Source organism: Hyla sarda, unplaced genomic scaffold (genome assembly GCF_029499605.1).
Source record: "Hyla sarda isolate aHylSar1 unplaced genomic scaffold, aHylSar1.hap1 scaffold_455, whole genome shotgun sequence".
Lineage (NCBI taxonomy): Eukaryota > Metazoa > Chordata > Amphibia > Anura > Hylidae > Hyla > Hyla sarda.
The window spans coordinates 160,912-185,237 of record NW_026610468.1 but is presented as its reverse complement, the minus strand read 5'-3'; the positions used below and the strand labels follow the sequence as shown (position 1 = coordinate 185,237).

At 45.2% G+C, this 24,326-nt stretch overlaps 7 non-coding genes and 3 pseudogenes across 7 annotated transcripts; all 10 read left to right on the top strand.

Moving 5' to 3' along the window:
• The first annotated feature begins 137 nt into the window (after positions 1-137).
• On the top strand, positions 138-328 carry LOC130335624 (U2 spliceosomal RNA). The gene has a single exon (XR_008877221.1). It is a non-coding gene; the product is annotated as a U2 spliceosomal RNA (small nuclear RNA).
• Positions 329-2,412: 2,084 nt separating this feature from the next.
• On the top strand, positions 2,413-2,603 carry LOC130335623 (U2 spliceosomal RNA). Its single transcript, XR_008877220.1, has one exon. It is a non-coding gene; the product is annotated as a U2 spliceosomal RNA (small nuclear RNA).
• Positions 2,604-4,699: 2,096 nt separating this feature from the next.
• Positions 4,700-4,890, top strand: LOC130335592 (U2 spliceosomal RNA). The gene has a single exon (XR_008877192.1). It is a non-coding gene; the product is annotated as a U2 spliceosomal RNA (small nuclear RNA).
• Positions 4,891-6,977: 2,087 nt separating this feature from the next.
• LOC130335591 (U2 spliceosomal RNA) lies at positions 6,978-7,168 on the top strand. Its single transcript, XR_008877191.1, has one exon. It is a non-coding gene; the product is annotated as a U2 spliceosomal RNA (small nuclear RNA).
• A 2,080-nt stretch (positions 7,169-9,248) lies between these two features.
• Positions 9,249-9,381, top strand: LOC130335653 (U2 spliceosomal RNA; annotated as a pseudogene).
• A 5,026-nt stretch (positions 9,382-14,407) lies between these two features.
• LOC130335633 (U2 spliceosomal RNA) lies at positions 14,408-14,612 on the top strand (annotated as a pseudogene).
• A 2,088-nt stretch (positions 14,613-16,700) lies between these two features.
• Positions 16,701-16,891, top strand: LOC130335590 (U2 spliceosomal RNA). The gene has a single exon (XR_008877190.1). It is a non-coding gene; the product is annotated as a U2 spliceosomal RNA (small nuclear RNA).
• Positions 16,892-18,979: 2,088 nt separating this feature from the next.
• Positions 18,980-19,170, top strand: LOC130335702 (U2 spliceosomal RNA). The gene has a single exon (XR_008877277.1). It is a non-coding gene; the product is annotated as a U2 spliceosomal RNA (small nuclear RNA).
• A 2,081-nt stretch (positions 19,171-21,251) lies between these two features.
• Positions 21,252-21,442, top strand: LOC130335701 (U2 spliceosomal RNA). The gene has a single exon (XR_008877276.1). It is a non-coding gene; the product is annotated as a U2 spliceosomal RNA (small nuclear RNA).
• A 2,080-nt stretch (positions 21,443-23,522) lies between these two features.
• On the top strand, positions 23,523-23,655 carry LOC130335652 (U2 spliceosomal RNA; annotated as a pseudogene).
• The last annotated feature ends 671 nt before the right edge of the window (positions 23,656-24,326 follow it).

Sequence of the window (24,326 nt, the reverse complement as noted above, 5' to 3'; positions counted from 1 at the left end):
GGTTCTGCTGTGTGTACTGGTGGTTGACTGCCCCCCAGCCCAGAGTGTGCATGGAAAATTGTCTGGCAGCCTCCCTGACAGCAAGCAGTGATAGTGCCCATGAAGGGGACCCTGTTGGGCCCGCCCCTTTCACGGTTATCGCTTCTCGGCCTTTTGGCTAAGATCAAGTGTAGTATCTGTTCTTATCAGTTTAATATCTGATACGTCCCCTATCTGGGGACCATATATTAAATGGATTTTTGAGAACGGGGGCCGATTTCGAAGCTTGCTTCCGTCGCCCTATGCATTGACCCAATATGGCAGTATCTTCGGGTACAGTGCACCACCCCCTTACAGGGTTAAAAAGAAAGATTCCTACTTTCATTGCTACCTGCTTGCTGGCTAGCCAGCTAGCCAGCCCTGTGGGCCTTGCTGCTGCTGCAGCCAAAAAACAAAAGGTGGTGCTGCTGCTGCTTCTGCTGCTTCTGCTTCTGCTTGTGTCTGGCCCCTGTTGGAGCGTCCAGGCACAGGACTTCTGCTGCTGCTGACTAAATGGCCTCCTTAATTGGATCATTTGAGTAGCCAGCACACCTGTGCAGGTAGGGCATGACATGATAGGCAGCTGCCTTGATAGCGGGTGGGTGCTGAATGTTCCTAATTGACAAAATAAGATTAATGCTTATGAAGAAATATAAAATCTCATCCCTTCCCCAATATCGCGCCACACCCCTACCCCTTAATTCCCTGGTTGAACGTGATGGACATATGTCTTTTTTCGACCGTACTAACTATGTAACTATGTAACATAACATGGGGGGGGGTCTCCTGGCTGTTCACACAGGTGTGTCATTGCTGTACATTGACCATGCATTGCTTCTGTGGTATTGCAAAGGCAAAGACAAATGCTTCCAGCCATCCATTGCACTAATGGATTGGTCATCAGCTGGCTGTCTATGTCCCGCATCAATATAGACCAAAGTACAGAGGGTTAGGCTATGCTATTGTGCACCTACCTGATGCATCAGAAGGTGCGAGGCCCTTGCTAAATTCTGTGCACAGACTTTGAGATCTATGCTTTAGACTGTATCTAAACCTGCTCCAACATGGACTGACATTCTGGCCTACTTTCAGCCGATGCGACTTGTCTGTCGCTGAACAGTCGCTTTTTATGTATTCAGCACCTATGTATAATGTTGTAAAAATGCTCTAGAAGCTAAAGTCGCAGAAATGTCACACATATTTGGCCTGCAACTTTCTGTGCGACAAATTCAGACAGGAAAAATCAGTATAAATCCTTAGAAAATTATCCCCCAGTGTCTCCATCTGCTGGCGGTATTGAATAAGCATTGCTGCACTGATGGGGTATGCATTAGACGAAAAAAAAGAAGAAAAAGAAGAATAATACGCCCAGAAAAGAGGCGAAAAGGAGAAAAACGTAAAAAAACGTGAAAAAAAAGTAAGAGGAAGAGAAGGGAAAAAAAGGTGGAAATGGGTTTAAAAGTGATTTCGGCGGAGAAATATATATATATATATATATATATATATATATATATATATATACGCGCACACACACACATATATATAAACGTATTCTCCGTTGAGATATTGCAGCCGCTGCTGTGTCCAGGCCCAGGAGCCTTAGCACTGTGCTGTGATGTCACTCAATACCACTGACATCACTAGGTGTAAACAACATCTCTCCTTTGCTGTGTATGTGACTATGGAGCTGTTTGGTGATGTCGTCTATTACGGCCTTCATAGAAGCAACAGGAGATTGTTGCATCCATCTTGAACCCTCAGAACTACAGTGCTATGATGTCACTCACTTCCACAGGCCTTGCAGAGTGTAAACAACAACAACCCAGCTTTGTTGTGTATGTAACCAAAGGGATTTGTGATGTCACCTAGAACCTTCACAGCAGCGACAGCTTTATGAGGAGCATCAGCACTGCTCTGCCTGAGCAGAACCATCACCGCCATAGGTTGTCAAATAACCCGGATTTAACCCACACAGGTAAGTCCAATGGGGTGCAGGCATGTCCTCTATGCTTACAGCTTCCCGTGGGTGTTGGTTTGATACCGTTTGGGGACAGCCAAGGAGGCATCTGCAGGCAACAAAGGTAGGTGTGTGCTTGTGTGTGTGTTTCCTATGCAGATCCTAAGCCCAGTGTCACATGCAAGTAGGAGGAGTAAGAAGGGTTCCTGGCAAATCCGGGTTATGGATTGCATTTAAAAAGGCCCCGTGGGAGTGCAATGGGCCCCTGTCTTGCTGCTTAGCAATAATGGTATGGGTTTAGGTTCTGCTGTGTGTACTGGTGGTTGACTGCCCCCCAGCCCAGAGTGTGCATGGAAAATTGTCTGGCAGCCTCCCTGACAGCAAGCAGTGATAGTGCCCATGAAGGGGACCCTGTTGGGCCCGCCCCTTTCACGGTTATCGCTTCTCGGCCTTTTGGCTAAGATCAAGTGTAGTATCTGTTCTTATCAGTTTAATATCTGATACGTCCCCTATCTGGGGACCATATATTAAATGGATTTTTGAGAACGGGGGCCGATTTCGAAGCTTGCTTCCGTCGCCCTATGCATTGACCCAATATGGCAGTATCTTCGGGTACAGTGCACCACCCCCTTACAGGGTTAAAAAGAAAGATTCCTACTTTCATTGCTACCTGCTTGCTGGCTAGCCAGCTAGCCAGCCCTGTGGGCCTTGCTGCTGCTGCAGCCAAAAAACAAAAGGTGGTGCTGCTGCTGCTTCTGCTGCTTCTGCTTCTGCTTGTGTCTGGCCCCTGTTGGAGCGTCCAGGCACAGGACTTCTGCTGCTGCTGACTAAATGGCCTCCTTAATTGGATCATTTGAGTAGCCAGCACACCTGTGCAGGTAGGGCATGACATGATAGGCAGCTGCCTTGATAGCGGGTGGGTGCTGAATGTTCCTAATTGACAAAATAAGATTAATGCTTATGAAGAAATATAAAATCTCATCCCTTCCCCAATATCGCGCCACACCCCTACCCCTTAATTCCCTGGTTGAACGTGATGGACATATGTCTTTTTTCGACCGTACTAACTATGTAACTATGTAACATAACATGGGGGGGGGTCTCCTGGCTGTTCACACAGGTGTGTCATTGCTGTACATTGACCATGCATTGCTTCTGTGGTATTGCAAAGGCAAAGACAAATGCTTCCAGCCATCCATTGCACTAATGGATTGGTCATCAGCTGGCTGTCTATGTCCCGCATCAATATAGACCAAAGTACAGAGGGTTAGGCTATGCTATTGTGCACCTACCTGATGCATCAGAAGGTGCGAGGCCCTTGCTAAATTCTGTGCACAGACTTTGAGATCTATGCTTTAGACTGTATCTAAACCTGCTCCAACATGGACTGACATTCTGGCCTACTTTCAGCCGATGCGACTTGTCTGTCGCTGAACAGTCGCTTTTTATGTATTCAGCACCTATGTATAATGTTGTAAAAATGCTCTAGAAGCTAAAGTCGCAGAAATGTCACACATATTTGGCCTGCAACTTTCTGTGCGACAAATTCAGACAGGAAAAATCAGTATAAATCCTTAGAAAATTATCCCCCAGTGTCTCCATCTGCTGGCGGTATTGAATAAGCATTGCTGCACTGATGGGGTATGCATTAGACGAAAAAAAAGAAGAAAAAGAAGAATAATACGCCCAGAAAAGAGGCGAAAAGGAGAAAAACGTAAAAAAACGTGAAAAAAAAGTAAGAGGAAGAGAAGGGAAAAAAAGGTGGAAATGGGTTTAAAAGTGATTTCGGCGGAGAAATATATATATATATATATATATATATATATGTATATATATATATATATATATATATGCGCACACACACACATAGATATAAACGTATTCTCCGTTGAGATATTGCAGCCGCTGCTGTGTCCAGGCCCAGGAGCCTTAGCACTGTGCTGTGATGTCACTCAATACCACTGACATCACTAGGTGTAAACAACATCTCTCCTTTGCTGTGTATGTGACTATGGAGCTGTTTGGTGATGTCGTCTATTACGGCCTTCATAGAAGCAACAGGAGATTGTTGCATCCATCTTGAACCCTCAGAACTACAGTGCTATGATGTCACTCACTTCCACAGGCCTTGCAGAGTGTAAACAACAACAACCCAGCTTTGTTGTGTATGTAACCAAAGGGATTTGTGATGTCACCTAGAACCTTCACAGCAGCGACAGCTTTATGAGGAGCATCAGCACTGCTCTGCCTGAGCAGAACCATCACCGCCATAGGTTGTCAAATAACCCGGATTTAACCCACACAGGTAAGTCCAATGGGGTGCAGGCATGTCCTCTATGCTTACAGCTTCCCGTGGGTGTTGGTTTGATACCGTTTGGGGACAGCCAAGGAGGCATCTGCAGGCAACAAAGGTAGGTGTGTGCTTGTGTGTGTGTTTCCTATGCAGATCCTAAGCCCAGTGTCACATGCAAGTAGGAGGAGTAAGAAGGGTTCCTGGCAAATCCGGGTTATGGATTGCATTTAAAAAGGCCCCGTGGGAGTGCAATGGGCCCCTGTCTTGCTGCTTAGCAATAATGGTATGGGTTTAGGTTCTGCTGTGTGTACTGGTGGTTGACTGCCCCCCAGCCCAGAGTGTGCATGGAAAATTGTCTGGCAGCCTCCCTGACAGCAAGCAGTGATAGTGCCCATGAAGGGGACCTTGTTGGGCCCGCCCCTTTCACGGTTATCGCTTCTCGGCCTTTTGGCTAAGATCAAGTGTAGTATCTGTTCTTATCAGTTTAATATCTGATACGTCCCCTATCTGGGGACCATATATTAAATGGATTTTTGAGAACGGGGGCCGATTTCGAAGCTTGCTTCCGTCGCCCTATGCATTGACCCGATATGGCAGTATCTTCGGGTACAGTGCACCACCCCCTTACAGGGTTAAAAAGAAAGATTCCTACTTTCATTGCTACCTGCTTGCTGGCTAGCCAGCTAGCCAGCCCTGTGGGCCTTGCTGCTGCTGCAGCCAAAAAACAAAAGGTGGTGCTGCTGCTGCTTCTGCTGCTTCTGCTTCTGCTTGTGTCTGGCCCCTGTTGGAGCGTCCAGGCACAGGACTTCTGCTGCTGCTGACTAAATGGCCTCCTTAATTGGATCATTTGAGTAGCCAGCACACCTGTGCAGGTAGGGCATGACATGATAGGCAGCTGCCTTGATAGCGGGTGGGTGCTGAATGTTCCTAATTGACAAAATAAGATTAATGCTTATGAAGAAATATAAAATCTCATCCCTTCCCCAATATCGCGCCACACCCCTACCCCTTAATTCCCTGGTTGAACGTGATGGACATATGTCTTTTTTCGACCGTACTAACTATGTAACTATGTAACATAACATGGGGGGGGGGGGGGGGTCTCCTGGCTGTTCACACAGGTGTGTCATTGCTGTACATTGACCATGCATTGCTTCTGTGGTATTGCAAAGGCAAAGACAAATGCTTCCAGCCATCCATTGCACTAATGGATTGGTCATCAGCTGGCTGTCTATGTCCCGCATCAATATAGACCAAAGTACAGAGGGTTAGGCTATGCTATTGTGCACCTACCTGATGCATCAGAAGGTGCGAGGCCCTTGCTAAATTCTGTGCACAGACTTTGAGATCTATGCTTTAGACTGTATCTAAACCTGCTCCAACATGGACTGACATTCTGGCCTACTTTCAGCCGATGCGACTTGTCTGTCGCTGAACAGTCGCTTTTTATGTATTCAGCACCTATGTATAATGTTGTAAAAATGCTCTAGAAGCTAAAGTCGCAGAAATGTCACACATATTTGGCCTGCAACTTTCTGTGCGACAAATTCAGACAGGAAAAATCAGTATAAATCCTTAGAAAATTATCCCCCAGTGTCTCCATCTGCTGGCGGTATTGAATAAGCATTGCTGCACTGATGGGGTATGCATTAGACGAAAAAAAAGAAGAAAAAGAAGAATAATACGCCCAGAAAAGAGGCGAAAAGGAGAAAAACGTAAAAAAACGTGAAAAAAAAGTAAGAGGAAGAGAAGGGAAAAAAAGGTGGAAATGGGTTTAAAAGTGATTTCGGCGGAGAAATATATATATATATATATATATATATATATATATATATATGCGCACACACACACATAGATATAAACGTATTCTCCGTTGAGATATTGCAGCCGCTGCTGTGTCCAGGCCCAGGAGCCTTAGCACTGTGCTGTGATGTCACTCAATACCACTGACATCACTAGGTGTAAACAACATCTCTCCTTTGCTGTGTATGTGACTATGGAGCTGTTTGGTGATGTCGTCTATTACGGCCTTCATAGAAGCAACAGGAGATTGTTGCATCCATCTTGAACCCTCAGAACTACAGTGCTATGATGTCACTCACTTCCACAGGCCTTGCAGAGTGTAAACAACAACAACCCAGCTTTGTTGTGTATGTAACCAAAGGGATTTGTGATGTCACCTAGAACCTTCACAGCAGCGACAGCTTTATGAGGAGCATCAGCACTGCTCTGCCTGAGCAGAACCATCACCGCCATAGGTTGTCAAATAACCCGGATTTAACCCACACAGGTAAGTCCAATGGGGTGCAGGCATGTCCTCTATGCTTACAGCTTCCCGTGGGTGTTGGTTTGATACCGTTTGGGGACAGCCAAGGAGGCATCTGCAGGCAACAAAGGTAGGTGTGTGCTTGTGTGTGTGTTTCCTATGCAGATCCTAAGCCCAGTGTCACATGCAAGTAGGAGGAGTAAGAAGGGTTCCTGGCAAATCCGGGTTATGGATTGCATTTAAAAAGGCCCCGTGGGAGTGCAATGGGCCCCTGTCTTGCTGCTTAGCAATAATGGTATGGGTTTAGGTTCTGCTGTGTGTACTGGTGGTTGACTGCCCCCCAGCCCAGAGTGTGCATGGAAAATTGTCTGGCAGCCTCCCTGACAGCAAGCAGTGATAGTGCCCATGAAGGGGACCTTGTTGGGCCCGCCCCTTTCACGGTTATCGCTTCTCGGCCTTTTGGCTAAGATCAAGTGTAGTATCTGTTCTTATCAGTTTAATATCTGATACGTCCCCTATCTGGGGACCATATATTAAATGGATTTTTGAGAACGGGGGCCGATTTCGAAGCTTGCTTCCGTCGCCCTATGCATTGACCCGATATGGCAGTATCTTCGGGTACAGTGCACCACCCCCTTACAGGGTTAAAAAGAAAGATTCCTACTTTCATTGCTACCTGCTTGCTGGCTAGCCAGCTAGCCAGCCCTGTGGGCCTTGCTGCTGCTGCAGCCAAAAAACAAAAGGTGGTGCTGCTTCTGCTGCTTCTGCTTCTGCTTGTGTCTGGCCCCTGTTGGAGCGTCCAGGCACAGGACTTCTGCTGCTGCTGACTAAATGGCCTCCTTAATTGGATCATTTGAGTAGCCAGCACACCTGTGCAGGTAGGGCATGACATGATAGGCAGCTGCCTTGATAGCGGGTGGGTGCTGAATGTTCCTAATTGACAAAATAAGATTAATGCTTATGAAGAAATATAAAATCTCATCCCTTCCCCAATATCGCGCCACACCCCTACCCCTTAATTCCCTGGTTGAACGTGATGGACATATGTCTTTTTTCGACCGTACTAACTATGTAACTATGTAACATAACATGGGGGGGGGTCTCCTGGCTGTTCACACAGGTGTGTCATTGCTGTACATTGACCATGCATTGCTTCTGTGGTATTGCAAAGGCAAAGACAAATGCTTCCAGCCATCCATTGCACTAATGGATTGGTCATCAGCTGGCTGTCTATGTCCCGCATCAATATAGACCAAAGTACAGAGGGTTAGGCTATGCTATTGTGCACCTACCTGATGCATCAGAAGGTGCGAGGCCCTTGCTAAATTCTGTGCACAGACTTTGAGATCTATGCTTTAGACTGTATCTAAACCTGCTCCAACATGGACTGACATTCTGGCCTACTTTCAGCCGATGCGACTTGTCTGTCGCTGAACAGTCGCTTTTTATGTATTCAGCACCTATGTATAATGTTGTAAAAATGCTCTAGAAGCTAAAGTCGCAGAAATGTCACACATATTTGGCCTGCAACTTTCTGTGCGACAAATTCAGACAGGAAAAATCAGTATAAATCCTTAGAAAATTATCCCCCAGTGTCTCCATCTGCTGGCGGTATTGAATAAGCATTGCTGCACTGATGGGGTATGCATTAGACGAAAAAAAAGAAGAAAAAGAAGAATAATACGCCCAGAAAAGAGGCGAAAAGGAGAAAAACGTAAAAAAACGTGAAAAAAAAGTAAGAGGAAGAGAAGGGAAAAAAAGGTGGAAATGGGTTTAAAAGTGATTTCGGCGGAGAAATATATATATATATATATATATATATATATATATATATATATATATGCGCACACACACACATAGATATAAACGTATTCTCCGTTGAGATATTGCAGCCGCTGCTGTGTCCAGGCCCAGGAGCCTTAGCACTGTGCTGTGATGTCACTCAATACCACTGACATCACTAGGTGTAAACAACATCTCTCCTTTGCTGTGTATGTGACTATGGAGCTGTTTGGTGATGTCGTCTATTACGGCCTTCATAGAAGCAACAGGAGATTGTTGCATCCATCTTGAACCCTCAGAACTACAGTGCTATGATGTCACTCACTTCCACAGGCCTTGCAGAGTGTAAACAACAACAACCCAGCTTTGTTGTGTATGTAACCAAAGGGATTTGTGATGTCACCTAGAACCTTCACAGCAGCGACAGCTTTATGAGGAGCATCAGCACTGCTCTGCCTGAGCAGAACCATCACCGCCATAGGTTGTCAAATAACCCGGATTTAACCCACACAGGTAAGTCCAATGGGGTGCAGGCATGTCCTCTATGCTTACAGCTTCCCGTGGGTGTTGGTTTGATACCGTTTGGGGACAGCCAAGGAGGCATCTGCAGGCAACAAAGGTAGGTGTGTGCTTGTGTGTGTGTTTCCTATGCAGATCCTAAGCCCAGTGTCACATGCAAGTAGGAGGAGTAAGAAGGGTTCCTGGCAAATCCGGGTTATGGATTGCATTTAAAAAGGCCCCGTGGGAGTGCAATGGGCCCCTGTCTTGCTGCTTAGCAATAATGGTATGGGTTTAGGTTCTGCTGTGTGTACTGGTGGTTGACTGCCCCCCAGCCCAGAGTGTGCATGGAAAATTGTCTGGCAGCCTCCCTGACAGCAAGCAGTGATAGTGCCCATGAAGGGGACCTTGTTGGGCCCGCCCCTTTCACGGTTATCGCTTCTCGGCCTTTTGGCTAAGATCAAGTGTAGTAATACAGGAGATCTGGTCAGAAGGTACTCGGGTACCCCTCTCCTCGGCCTTGTGGGATCGCCCAGGTTTATTGCCTGGGCTTCACCCACTTGTTGCTATTGGGGAGAGGGCCTAGTCCCAGGGTAACGAGTAGCGATCGCCTCTCAAGACCTTCGGGTGGAGAGAGGTTAGAACCATGGATGATGATCCGGATCCAGGTTCTGTGCCGGCATACGCAAGGATCAAAAACACCGTGAGAGTCATTCTCACGGATGATACCAAAAGGGCGGACGATTTGAAATTCGTAGTAGAGGACGTGCTCGGAGGAGTTTTCGGAATACAGAAGGGCGAGATATTGGCAATCCAGGACTACCCGAAGCGTAAAATTTTTGATGTGACGTTCACACAAAATGGCATCCACAGAGATTTTGTTACCAGAGCTGCTGCGAGTAAAGACAAAAAGCTTCAGGGTGTCCGGATTATTGAGCACGTTCTAGACGATATTAAGCTGGTGGTAGTAAAGATGTATTCCCCTTTCGCCAACCTACACGATGTTGAGTTGTTTTTACAAGTCTATTTTAGTAAGGTTGAGTGCAGAGGAAAAATCATGAACAGCTGTGGCATCTGGACATCTAAGTGGAGATTTCAGGTTACATGCAAAAAAGATGACAGATTGCCAGGGGGAATACAACTACCACCAGCTCGTTTTAAAATAAATAATATGTGTGGCGACCTCTTTTATGCGGGGATGCCAAGCTACTGCAGGAAGTGTCACAGATATGGACACACAAAAGAAAACTGTGAAAGTACATGCAAAAAATGTGGTAGCACACAGCACGAGACAGAGAAATGCACAAGAGGAGGGAGGTGCAATTTCTGTCAACAATTCGGTCACCTTTTCTCCTCTTGTCCCCACAGACATAGGACGGAGCAGCAGTGGCAACCCTGGAGGCAGCAAGGACAGCAACCGGGACACCAGCCGAGGCAAGCAGAGCCAGTGATTACCCCCCCACAAGAGGTAAGCGGTGAGATGGAGAAGGAGAAAGACCCCCCTCAGGCAAAAGGAGGGGACCCTAAAGAGCAGAGGATGGCCAAAAAACGTGCAAGTGGTGAAAAAACTGGCCCCCAGGAGCATGCTGGGTTAAGAGAGGAGCGGACGGCGGCCGAATCCGCTCCTCAGCAACCTCTGGCTCAGGGTCCCCCTGAGAGCGATGATCCGGGTGGAGAGGTGAAGGTTAAAAGGCGGAGGGGCTCCAGAAGACTCTATTCGGAGGCGGTCCAGGGGGAGCCGATGGAAGTACCTGCAGATGCAGGGAACCCAAGTGACGTTCCTCCACAGGTCCCCATAGGGGATACCCCCCCTCCTCCCTGCCAGGAGGAGGTTTCAGGGGTGACCGTCTCTGAGGTACCAGAGACGGAACTAAGTGAACACCCGACCCCTATGGAGGGGCAAGAGGTGGAAGAACCCAATGAGTCTGGAGCCCTGATTGCCAGGATGCCCGAGAACAACTATGCCTCAATCATGATGGAGGAGGGGGGTCGGCTGAGTGATGGTGCCTCCTCTCCTGCTTCCTCTATGCGTACAGTTGAGTCAGATTTTGGGGGGTATGAGGCTTCGGAGGGGGAATCAGAGGTGTAAGACGTTTTCTTGTACATTCCCATGGCTGAGTTGTCCGGTCTGTCCTTGAACGTGAGAAGTGTGAGCGCCAGAGTAAGAAGGGTTGCCCTATTTAATTACTTGTCGGTTTTTGCTGCTTCCGTCCTTTTCCTGCAGGAATGTGGCATCCCGCACAGATTAAATTATAAAGAATATGAAGATGATTGGGTGCACGGTCCATCAGTCTGGTCTGGATCAAATGAGTCCAGATCAGCAGGGGTCGCCATACTTTTTAAAGGGAACGTTTTAATTGAGAGTTTTAACGAAATTTTACCAGGCAGAATTTTATTGGTCAGCGCTTTTATTAATGGTATTAAATGGCAGTTTTTAAATTTTTATGGTTCTCCTGATAAGAATGAAAGAATAAAAATGTTGGAGATTTTACCCCTTTTTATTAACAATTCTAGTCCTCTTGTTTTATCAGGTGATTTTAATTGTATTTTAAGGGGAGAACGCCGTTTTTCGAACGCAGTGAGTAGGAACTATGATAAGACGTCTTTTATGTTAAAAAACTTGATTTTAGATTTTAATCTCACTGATGTTTTTAAAAAATGTAATTTTAACGTACCAGAGGAAGACGGTGTTACCTGGAGCAATGCAAGCTGTAGCTCCAGGATAGATTTTATTTTTTGTTCTTATCAAGTACTGCCTTTTAACTGTGATCTTTTTACCAATGTTTTTTCTGACCATAAATTATTGTATTTTAAAGTTAAAAGTGATTTTAAAAGGAGAACTGGTAGGAATGCCTGGAAGTTAAACGTGTCCCTTTTAGAAGATCCGCAGGTTTTATCAGATTTTATCACCTTTTACAAGGAATGCAGACGAGTAAAAGACCCCAACACTCCCACCAGTATCTGGTGGGAAAAAATGAAACTAAAAATAAAAGAATTTTTTATCCGTGTTGGGGTTAGGAAAGCTAAAGAAAAACGTGAATTTTATAATATCCTAAATACTCGTCTGCAAACCCTGTACAAATTCAGAGCACATGGGATGGAGGTGGAGAAGGAGGTACATGATCTTAAAAAAGAAATAACTAAGTGCCTGGAGCAGAAAGGAAAAGAAATTATCTTTAGGTCTCGAATACAGCATCTTGAGGAAAACGAGACCTGCTCCAGGTATTTTTTTAAGAAAATACATGAAAATAGAAGGTTAATAGAAAACATTGAAGGAGTGAATGATGTACAGGGTATTTTAAAAAAGGTGCAAGAGTTTTATGCGGATCTTTTTAATGTAAAACACATTGATGAATGTTTTATGAATGACTCGTTAAAGGAGATCACCAATTTTTTAGATCCTGTCTCACAGTCTTTTTTATTGCAGAATATTTCAGAGCAGGAGATTTTAGAGACCGTCAAGAGTTTTAAAACAGGTAAAGTGCCTGGGCCGGATGGTATACCCATTGAATTTTATGTTACTTTTTATGGTATTTTAAAAGAAGATTTGTTCTCCCTTTTTACGGAAGTCTTTAAGTCTAAAATCCTCCCAGGCTCATGGAAGAAGGGTGATGTCTCCCTGCTATTCAAAAAGGGAGACCGGTCGGAACTCAAAAACTGGAGACCAATCACCCTTCTGAACTGCGACTATAAAATAATGTCGAAACTGTGTGCTAACCGCTTAAAGAACGTAATCCATAAAATAATTCATACAAACCAAGTCTGTGGGGTGCCTGGGAGGAGTTTATGGGAGAACCTAAACCTTTTAAAGGATGTAATTAGCGACACCAAATTAAGAAAAGGAAAGCTGGCGGTTTTATCCATAGATTTTGAAAAAGCTTTCGACAGGGTGTCGCATTTTTATCTTTTTAAGGTTTTAGAGAAAATGGGTATACCTGATGGCTTTTTATTGTCTCTTAGAGCTTTTTATGATAACTGTACTAGTAAAATTTTAGTAAATGGTTTTAAGACACAGGGCGTGATTTTAAATTCCGGAGTGAAGCAGGGGTGTCCCTTGTCCCCACTACTCTTCATTTGCGCAATAGAGCCTCTTTTATGTACAATACGAAAGGATAAGCAGATCCATGGAGTCCCCCTGCCAGGAGGAGGGGGACTAGAGGCGAAGGTAGTGGGGTACATGGACGATGTTGCGGTGTTTTGCAGGGACACCCCATCGCTTCAGAAGACGCTAAAACAGATTCAATATTTTAATTGTGCCTCCGGTTTTAAAGTCAATTTTAACAAAAGTAACATTTTAAACATAGGCGGAATGCCTTTGTATGATGTGCCCGTCCCTGTGTCTGAGTCGGTGCAGATTTTAGGTGTCTCCTTTGACGAGTCTAATAATGGTTTTAATAGCTGGGACTTGGTGGCTCAAAAAATAAATAAGAAAATATGTATGTGGAACATGCGAGAACTTACAATGGAAGGGAAGGTTTTAATTACAAAAATGGTGCTTTTACCTATTTTATTGAATTTAAGTCTGGTTTTCCCACCCCCCGAAATGGTTCTAAAGAAAATAACAAAAGCTTGTTTTACTTTCTTTTGGAGTTCTAAGAGCGAAAAATTAAAGAGACAAATTGTGATAAAACCGAACTCCAGGGGCGGTAAGGATTTTCCAGATTTTAAAGCTTTCCTTTTAATAAAGTTTTTTAGCATGTGTTTTACTACTGTTTTTAAAGATAGCTACTGGTCTTATTTTGTTCGTTTTAATACTGGTTATTTTATGCGGAGGAACGGCTGGTTTTCTACAGTTTTAAGTTGCCCTTATTCTTTGAATTTACCCCCTCAATACATGATTTTAGGAAAAATTTTTAACTTATATAATTTTAAAGGTAAAAGTGTTCAGGATCTGTGCAATAGCAAAAAACTACTAAAGGAAATAAAAGAAACCAGTACCGTGACTCCCATCAAAAATTTTAACGAACAGAAGTGTATACAGATTTGGAAGATGTTGAGTATTAATTATCTTTTTAATTCACAGAAGGACCTGGCCTGGAGCTGCGCACACGAGTGTCTTCCATGCCGGGCATTCCAGCACCGAAGAGGATTATCCAACTCTGCAACCTGCCCGAGGGAGGGATGCCGACAAGAGGAGACCGTGCACCATCTAATATGGACTTGTTTTTACTCGCAGAAAATATGGACAAAGATACTCCCTCTGGTAAAAAGGATAACTGGACTAAAAGACTTAAATATTGCAGTGGTTTTTTATGGTTGCCTGGAATGCCCAACACGGACTCAAGAGACTATTGCATGGAAGATCATAAACTGTGTGAAGGCAGCTCTGTGGAAGGCCAGGAATATTTTATTGTTCAAGCATGAGGTTTTATCTGTGAAAGACATTTTATCTATCTGTTTTTATGAAATGTACCAGTACTATCTTTTAGACAAGAAGAGATTTCCGCTTTTATCTAGAAAATGGTTTTTAAAAGAATGGAATTCTATCTTGTAAAGCCACCAAGTGCCCATTTTATGTTTTAATATGTTGTAAATATGTTATTTATATGTAAATGTTTTTATTGACATATTTGCACAACTTTGTTAACATTATTTAATTTTTAATAAAGTTGCCCCCGTAAGGGTAGTCAAGTTAAAAAAAAAAATCTGTTCTTATCAGTTTAATATCTGATACGTCCCCTATCTGGGGACCATATATTAAATGGATTTTTGAGAACGGGGGCCGATTTCGAAGCTTGCTTCCGTCGCCCTATGCATTGACCCGATATGGCAGTATCTTCGGGTACAGTGCACCACCCCCTTACAGGGTTAAAAAGAAAGATTCCTACTTTCATTGCTACCTGCTTGCTGGCTAGCCAGCTAGCCAGCCCTGTGGGCCTTGCTGCTGCTGCAGCCAAAAAACAAAAGGTGGTGCTGCTGCTGCTTCTGCTGCTTCTGCTTCTGCTTGTGTCTGGCCCCTGTTGGAGCGTCCAGGCACAGGACTTCTGCTGCTGCTGACTAAATGGCCTCCTTAATTGGATCATTTGAGTAGCCAGCACACCTGTGCAGGTAGGGCATGACATGATAGGCAGCTGCCTTGATAGCGGGTGGGTGCTGAATGTTCCTAATTGACAAAATAAGATTAATGCTTATGAAGAAATATAAAATCTCATCCCTTCCCCAATATCGCGCCACACCCCTACCCCTTAATTCCCTGGTTGAACGTGATGGACATATGTCTTTTTTCGACCGTACTAACTATGTAACTATGTAACATAACATGGGGGGGGGGGGGGGGGTCTCCTGGCTGTTCACACAGGTGTGTCATTGCTGTACATTGACCATGCATTGCTTCTGTGGTATTGCAAAGGCAAAGACAAATGCTTCCAGCCATCCATTGCACTAATGGATTGGTCATCAGCTGGCTGTCTATGTCCCGCATCAATATAGACCAAAGTACAGAGGGTTAGGCTATGCTATTGTGCACCTACCTGATGCATCAGAAGGTGCGAGGCCCTTGCTAAATTCTGTGCACAGACTTTGAGATCTATGCTTTAGACTGTATCTAAACCTGCTCCAACATGGACTGACATTCTGGCCTACTTTCAGCCGATGCGACTTGTCTGTCGCTGAACAGTCGCTTTTTATGTATTCAGCACCTATGTATAATGTTGTAAAAATGCTCTAGAAGCTAAAGTCGCAGAAATGTCACACATATTTGGCCTGCAACTTTCTGTGCGACAAATTCAGACAGGAAAAATCAGTATAAATCCTTAGAAAATTATCCCCCAGTGTCTCCATCTGCTGGCGGTATTGAATAAGCATTGCTGCACTGATGGGGTATGCATTAGACGAAAAAAAAGAAGAAAAAGAAGAATAATACGCCCAGAAAAGAGGCGAAAAGGAGAAAAACGTAAAATAACGTGAAAAAAAAGTAAGAGGAAGAGAAGGGAAAAAAAGGTGGAAATGGGTTTAAAAGTGATTTCGGCGGAGAAATATATATATATATATATATATATATATATATATATATATGCGCACACACACACATAGATATAAACGTATTCTCCGTTGAGATATTGCAGCCGCTGCTGTGTCCAGGCCCAGGAGCCTTAGCACTGTGCTGTGATGTCACTCAATACCACTGACATCACTAGGTGTAAACAACATCTCTCCTTTGCTGTGTATGTGACTATGGAGCTGTTTGGTGATGTCGTCTATTACGGCCTTCATAGAAGCAACAGGAGATTGTTGCATCCATCTTGAACCCTCAGAACTACAGTGCTATGATGTCACTCACTTCCACAGGCCTTGCAGAGTGTAAACAACAACAACCCAGCTTTGTTGTGTATGTAACCAAAGGGATTTGTGATGTCACCTAGAACCTTCACAGCAGCGACAGCTTTATGAGGAGCATCAGCACTGCTCTGCCTGAGCAGAACCATCACCGCCATAGGTTGTCAAATAACCCGGATTTAACCCACACAGGTAAGTCCAATGGGGTGCAGGCATGTCCTCTATGCTTACAGCTTCCCGTGGGTGTTGGTTTGATACCGTTTGGGGACAGCCAAGGAGGCATCTGCAGGCAACAAAGGTAGGTGTGTGCTTGTGTGTGTGTTTCCTATGCAGATCCTAAGCCCAGTGTCACATGCAAGTAGGAGGAGTAAGAAGGGTTCCTGGCAAATCCGGGTTATGGATTGCATTTAAAAAGGCCCCGTGGGAGTGCAATGGGCCCCTGTCTTGCTGCTTAGCAATAATGGTATGGGTTTAGGTTCTGCTGTGTGTACTGGTGGTTGACTGCCCCCCAGCCCAGAGTGTGCATGGAAAATTGTCTGGCAGCCTCCCTGACAGCAAGCAGTGATAGTGCCCATGAAGGGGACCTTGTTGGGCCCGCCCCTTTCACGGTTATCGCTTCTCGGCCTTTTGGCTAAGATCAAGTGTAGTATCTGTTCTTATCAGTTTAATATCTGATACGTCCCCTATCTGGGGACCATATATTAAATGGATTTTTGAGAACGGGGGCCGATTTCGAAGCTTGCTTCCGTCGCCCTATGCATTGACCCGATATGGCAGTATCTTCGGGTACAGTGCACCACCCCCTTACAGGGTTAAAAAGAAAGATTCCTACTTTCATTGCTACCTGCTTGCTGGCTAGCCAGCTAGCCAGCCCTGTGGGCCTTGCTGCTGCTGCAGCCAAAAAACAAAAGGTGGTGCTGCTGCTGCTTCTGCTGCTTCTGCTTCTGCTTGTGTCTGGCCCCTGTTGGAGCGTCCAGGCACAGGACTTCTGCTGCTGCTGACTAAATGGCCTCCTTAATTGGATCATTTGAGTAGCCAGCACACCTGTGCAGGTAGGGCATGACATGATAGGCAGCTGCCTTGATAGCGGGTGGGTGCTGAATGTTCCTAATTGACAAAATAAGATTAATGCTTATGAAGAAATATAAAATCTCATCCCTTCCCCAATATCGCGCCACACCCCTACCCCTTAATTCCCTGGTTGAACGTGATGGACATATGTCTTTTTTCGACCGTACTAACTATGTAACTATGTAACATAACATGGGGGGGGGGGGGGGTCTCCTGGCTGTTCACACAGGTGTGTCATTGCTGTACATTGACCATGCATTGCTTCTGTGGTATTGCAAAGGCAAAGACAAATGCTTCCAGCCATCCATTGCACTAATGGATTGGTCATCAGCTGGCTGTCTATGTCCCGCATCAATATAGACCAAAGTACAGAGGGTTAGGCTATGCTATTGTGCACCTACCTGATGCATCAGAAGGTGCGAGGCCCTTGCTAAATTCTGTGCACAGACTTTGAGATCTATGCTTTAGACTGTATCTAAACCTGCTCCAACATGGACTGACATTCTGGCCTACTTTCAGCCGATGCGACTTGTCTGTCGCTGAACAGTCGCTTTTTATGTATTCAGCACCTATGTATAATGTTGTAAAAATGCTCTAGAAGCTAAAGTCGCAGAAATGTCACACATATTTGGCCTGCAACTTTCTGTGCGACAAATTCAGACAGGAAAAATCAGTATAAATCCTTAGAAAATTATCCCCCAGTGTCTCCATCTGCTGGCGGTATTGAATAAGCATTGCTGCACTGATGGGGTATGCATTAGACGAAAAAAAAGAAGAAAAAGAAGAATAATACGCCCAGAAAAGAGGCGAAAAGGAGAAAAACGTAAAAAAACGTGAAAAAAAAGTAAGAGGAAGAGAAGGGAAAAAAAGGTGGAAATGGGTTTAAAAGTGATTTCGGCGGAGATATATATATATATATATATATATATATATATATATATATATATGCGCACACACACACATAGATATAAACGTATTCTCCGTTGAGATATTGCAGCCGCTGCTGTGTCCAGGCCCAGGAGCCTTAGCACTGTGCTGTGATGTCACTCAATACCACTGACATCACTAGGTGTAAACAACATCTCTCCTTTGCTGTGTATGTGACTATGGAGCTGTTTGGTGATGTCGTCTATTACGGCCTTCATAGAAGCAACAGGAGATTGTTGCATCCATCTTGAACCCTCAGAACTACAGTGCTATGATGTCACTCACTTCCACAGGCCTTGCAGAGTGTAAACAACAACAACCCAGCTTTGTTGTGTATGTAACCAAAGGGATTTGTGATGTCACCTAGAACCTTCACAGCAGCGACAGCTTTATGAGGAGCATCAGCACTGCTCTGCCTGAGCAGAACCATCACCGCCATAGGTTGTCAAATAACCCGGATTTAACCCACACAGGTAAGTCCAATGGGGTGCAGGCATGTCCTCTATGCTTACAGCTTCCCGTGGGTGTTGGTTTGATACCGTTTGGGGACAGCCAAGGAGGCATCTGCAGGCAACAAAGGTAGGTGTGTGCTTGTGTGTGTGTTTCCTATGCAGATCCTAAGCCCAGTGTCACATGCAAGTAGGAGGAGTAAGAAGGGTTCCTGGCAAATCCGGGTTATGGATTGCATTTAAAAAGGCCCCGTGGGAGTGCAATGGGCCCCTGTCTTGCTGCTTAGCAATAATGGTATGGGTTTAGGTTCTGCTGTGTGTACTGGTGGTTGACTGCCCCCCAGCCCAGAGTGTGCATGGAAAATTGTCTGGCAGCCTCCCTGACAGCAAGCAGTGATAGTGCCCATGAAGGGGACCTTGTTGGGCCCGCCCCTTTCACGGTTATCGCTTCTCGGCCTTTTGGCTAAGATCAAGTGTAGTATCTGTTCTTATCAGTTTAATATCTGATACGTCCCCTATCTGGGGACCATATATTAAATGGATTTTTGAGAACGGGGGCCGATTTCGAAGCTTGCTTCCGTCGCCCTATGCATTGACCCGATATGGCAGTATCTTCGGGTACAGTGCACCACCCCCTTACAGGGTTAAAAAGAAAGATTCCTACTTTCATTGCTACCTGCTTGCTGGCTAGCCAGCTAGCCAGCCCTGTGGGCCTTGCTGCTGCTGCAGCCAAAAAACAAAAGGTGGTGCTGCTTCTGCTGCTTCTGCTTCTGCTTGTGTCTGGCCCCTGTTGGAGCGTCCAGGCACAGGACTTCTGCTGCTGCTGACTAAATGGCCTCCTTAATTGGATCATTTGAGTAGCCAGCACACCTGTGCAGGTAGGGCATGACATGATAGGCAGCTGCCTTGATAGCGGGTGGGTGCTGAATGTTCCTAATTGACAAAATAAGATTAATGCTTATGAAGAAATATAAAATCTCATCCCTTCCCCAATATCGCGCCACACCCCTACCCCTTAATTCCCTGGTTGAACGTGATGGACATATGTCTTTTTTCGACCGTACTAACTATGTAACTATGTAACATAACATGGGGGGGGGGGTCTCCTGGCTGTTCACACAGGTGTGTCATTGCTGTACATTGACCATGCATTGCTTCTGTGGTATTGCAAAGGCAAAGACAAATGCTTCCAGCCATCCATTGCACTAATGGATTGGTCATCAGCTGGCTGTCTATGTCCCGCATCAATATAGACCAAAGTACAGAGGGTTAGGCTATGCTATTGTGCACCTACCTGATGCATCAGAAGGTGCGAGGCCCTTGCTAAATTCTGTGCACAGACTTTGAGATCTATGCTTTAGACTGTATCTAAACCTGCTCCAACATGGACTGACATTCTGGCCTACTTTCAGCCGATGCGACTTGTCTGTCGCTGAACAGTCGCTTTTTATGTATTCAGCACCTATGTATAATGTTGTAAAAATGCTCTAGAAGCTAAAGTCGCAGAAATGTCACACATATTTGGCCTGCAACTTTCTGTGCGACAAATTCAGACAGGAAAAATCAGTATAAATCCTTAGAAAATTATCCCCCAGTGTCTCCATCTGCTGGCGGTATTGAATAAGCATTGCTGCACTGATGGGGTATGCATTAGACGAAAAAAAAGAAGAAAAAGAAGAATAATACGCCCAGAAAAGAGGCGAAAAGGAGAAAAACGTAAAAAAACGTGAAAAAAAAGTAAGAGGAAGAGAAGGGAAAAAAAGGTGGAAATGGGTTTAAAAGTGATTTCGGCGGAGAATATATATATATATATATATATATATATATATATATATATATATATGCGCACACACACACATAGATATAAACGTATTCTCCGTTGAGATATTGCAGCCGCTGCTGTGTCCAGGCCCAGGAGCCTTAGCACTGTGCTGTGATGTCACTCAATACCACTGACATCACTAGGTGTAAACAACATCTCTCCTTTGCTGTGTATGTGACTATGGAGCTGTTTGGTGATGTCGTCTATTACGGCCTTCATAGAAGCAACAGGAGATTGTTGCATCCATCTTGAACCCTCAGAACTACAGTGCTATGATGTCACTCACTTCCACAGGCCTTGCAGAGTGTAAACAACAACAACCCAGCTTTGTTGTGTATGTAACCAAAGGGATTTGTGATGTCACCTAGAACCTTCACAGCAGCGACAGCTTTATGAGGAGCATCAGCACTGCTCTGCCTGAGCAGAACCATCACCGCCATAGGTTGTCAAATAACCCGGATTTAACCCACACAGGTAAGTCCAATGGGGTGCAGGCATGTCCTCTATGCTTACAGCTTCCCGTGGGTGTTGGTTTGATACCGTTTGGGGACAGCCAAGGAGGCATCTGCAGGCAACAAAGGTAGGTGTGTGCTTGTGTGTGTGTTTCCTATGCAGATCCTAAGCCCAGTGTCACATGCAAGTAGGAGGAGTAAGAAGGGTTCCTGGCAAATCCGGGTTATGGATTGCATTTAAAAAGGCCCCGTGGGAGTGCAATGGGCCCCTGTCTTGCTGCTTAGCAATAATGGTATGGGTTTAGGTTCTGCTGTGTGTACTGGTGGTTGACTGCCCCCCAGCCCAGAGTGTGCATGGAAAATTGTCTGGCAGCCTCCCTGACAGCAAGCAGTGATAGTGCCCATGAAGGGGACCTTGTTGGGCCCGCCCCTTTCACGGTTATCGCTTCTCGGCCTTTTGGCTAAGATCAAGTGTAGTATCTGTTCTTATCAGTTTAATATCTGATACGTCCCCTATCTGGGGACCATATATTAAATGGATTTTTGAGAACGGGGGCCGATTTCGAAGCTTGCTTCCGTCGCCCTATGCATTGACCCGATATGGCAGTATCTTCGGGTACAGTGCACCACCCCCTTACAGGGTTAAAAAGAAAGATTCCTACTTTCATTGCTACCTGCTTGCTGGCTAGCCAGCTAGCCAGCCCTGTGGGCCTTGCTGCTGCTGCAGCCAAAAAACAAAAGGTGGTGCTGCTTCTGCTGCTTCTGCTTCTGCTTGTGTCTGGCCCCTGTTGGAGCGTCCAGGCACAGGACTTCTGCTGCTGCTGACTAAATGGCCTCCTTAATTGGATCATTTGAGTAGCCAGCACACCTGTGCAGGTAGGGCATGACATGATAGGCAGCTGCCTTGATAGCGGGTGGGTGCTGAATGTTCCTAATTGACAAAATAAGATTAATGCTTATGAAGAAATATAAAATCTCATCCCTTCCCCAATATCGCGCCACACCCCTACCCCTTAATTCCCTGGTTGAACGTGATGGACATATGTCTTTTTTCGACCGTACTAACTATGTAACTATGTAACATAACATGGGGGGGGGTCTCCTGGCTGTTCACACAGGTGTGTCATTGCTGTACATTGACCATGCATTGCTTCTGTGGTATTGCAAAGGCAAAGACAAATGCTTCCAGCCATCCATTGCACTAATGGATTGGTCATCAGCTGGCTGTCTATGTCCCGCATCAATATAGACCAAAGTACAGAGGGTTAGGCTATGCTATTGTGCACCTACCTGATGCATCAGAAGGTGCGAGGCCCTTGCTAAATTCTGTGCACAGACTTTGAGATCTATGCTTTAGACTGTATCTAAACCTGCTCCAACATGGACTGACATTCTGGCCTACTTTCAGCCGATGCGACTTGTCTGTCGCTGAACAGTCGCTTTTTATGTATTCAGCACCTATGTATAATGTTGTAAAAATGCTCTAGAAGCTAAAGTCGCAGAAATGTCACACATATTTGGCCTGCAACTTTCTGTGCGACAAATTCAGACAGGAAAAATCAGTATAAATCCTTAGAAAATTATCCCCCAGTGTCTCCATCTGCTGGCGGTATTGAATAAGCATTGCTGCACTGATGGGGTATGCATTAGACGAAAAAAAAGAAGAAAAAGAAGAATAATACGCCCAGAAAAGAGGCGAAAAGGAGAAAAACGTAAAAAAACGTGAAAAAAAAGTAAGAGGAAGAGAAGGGAAAAAAAGGTGGAAATGGGTTTAAAAGTGATTTCGGCGGAGAAATATATATATATATATATATATATATATATATATATATATATATATGCGCACACACACACATAGATATAAACGTATTCTCCGTTGAGATATTGCAGCCGCTGCTGTGTCCAGGCCCAGGAGCCTTAGCACTGTGCTGTGATGTCACTCAATACCACTGACATCACTAGGTGTAAACAACATCTCTCCTTTGCTGTGTATGTGACTATGGAGCTGTTTGGTGATGTCGTCTATTACGGCCTTCATAGAAGCAACAGGAGATTGTTGCATCCATCTTGAACCCTCAGAACTACAGTGCTATGATGTCACTCACTTCCACAGGCCTTGCAGAGTGTAAACAACAACAACCCAGCTTTGTTGTGTATGTAACCAAAGGGATTTGTGATGTCACCTAGAACCTTCACAGCAGCGACAGCTTTATGAGGAGCATCAGCACTGCTCTGCCTGAGCAGAACCATCACCGCCATAGGTTGTCAAATAACCCGGATTTAACCCACACAGGTAAGTCCAATGGGGTGCAGGCATGTCCTCTATGCTTACAGCTTCCCGTGGGTGTTGGTTTGATACCGTTTGGGGACAGCCAAGGAGGCATCTGCAGGCAACAAAGGTAGGTGTGTGCTTGTGTGTGTGTTTCCTATGCAGATCCTAAGCCCAGTGTCACATGCAAGTAGGAGGAGTAAGAAGGGTTCCTGGCAAATCCGGGTTATGGATTGCATTTAAAAAGGCCCCGTGGGAGTGCAATGGGCCCCTGTCTTGCTGCTTAGCAATAATGGTATGGGTTTAGGTTCTGCTGTGTGTACTGGTGGTTGACTGCCCCCCAGCCCAGAGTGTGCATGGAAAATTGTCTGGCAGCCTCCCTGACAGCAAGCAGTGATAGTGCCCATGAAGGGGACCTTGTTGGGCCCGCCCCTTTCACGGTTATCGCTTCTCGGCCTTTTGGCTAAGATCAAGTGTAGTAATACAGGAGATCTGGTCAGAAGGTACTCGGGTACCCCTCTCCTCGGCCTTGTGGGATCGCCCAGGTTTATTGCCTGGGCTTCACCCACTTGTTGCTATTGGGGAGAGGGCCTAGTCCCAGGGTAACGAGTAGCGATCGCCTCTCAAGACCTTCGGGTGGAGAGAGGTTAGAACCATGGATGATGATCCGGATCCAGGTTCTGTGCCGGCATACGCAAGGATCAAAAACACCGTGAGAGTCATTCTCACGGATGATACCAAAAGGGCGGACGATTTGAAATTCGTAGTAGAGGACGTGCTCGGAGGAGTTTTCGGAATACAGAAGGGCGAGATATTGGCAATCCAGGACTACCCGAAGCGTAAAATTTTTGATGTGACGTTCACACAAAATGGCATCCACAGAGATTTTGTTACCAGAGCTGCTGCGAGTAAAGACAAAAAGCTTCAGGGTGTCCGGATTATTGAGCACGTTCTAGACGATATTAAGCTGGTGGTAGTAAAGATGTATTCCCCTTTCGCCAACCTACACGATGTTGAGTTGTTTTTACAAGTCTATTTTAGTAAGGTTGAGTGCAGAGGAAAAATCATGAACAGCTGTGGCATCTGGACATCTAAGTGGAGATTTCAGGTTACATGCAAAAAAGATGACAGATTGCCAGGGGGAATACAACTACCACCAGCTCGTTTTAAAATAAATAATATGTGTGGCGACCTCTTTTATGCGGGGATGCCAAGCTACTGCAGGAAGTGTCACAGATATGGACACA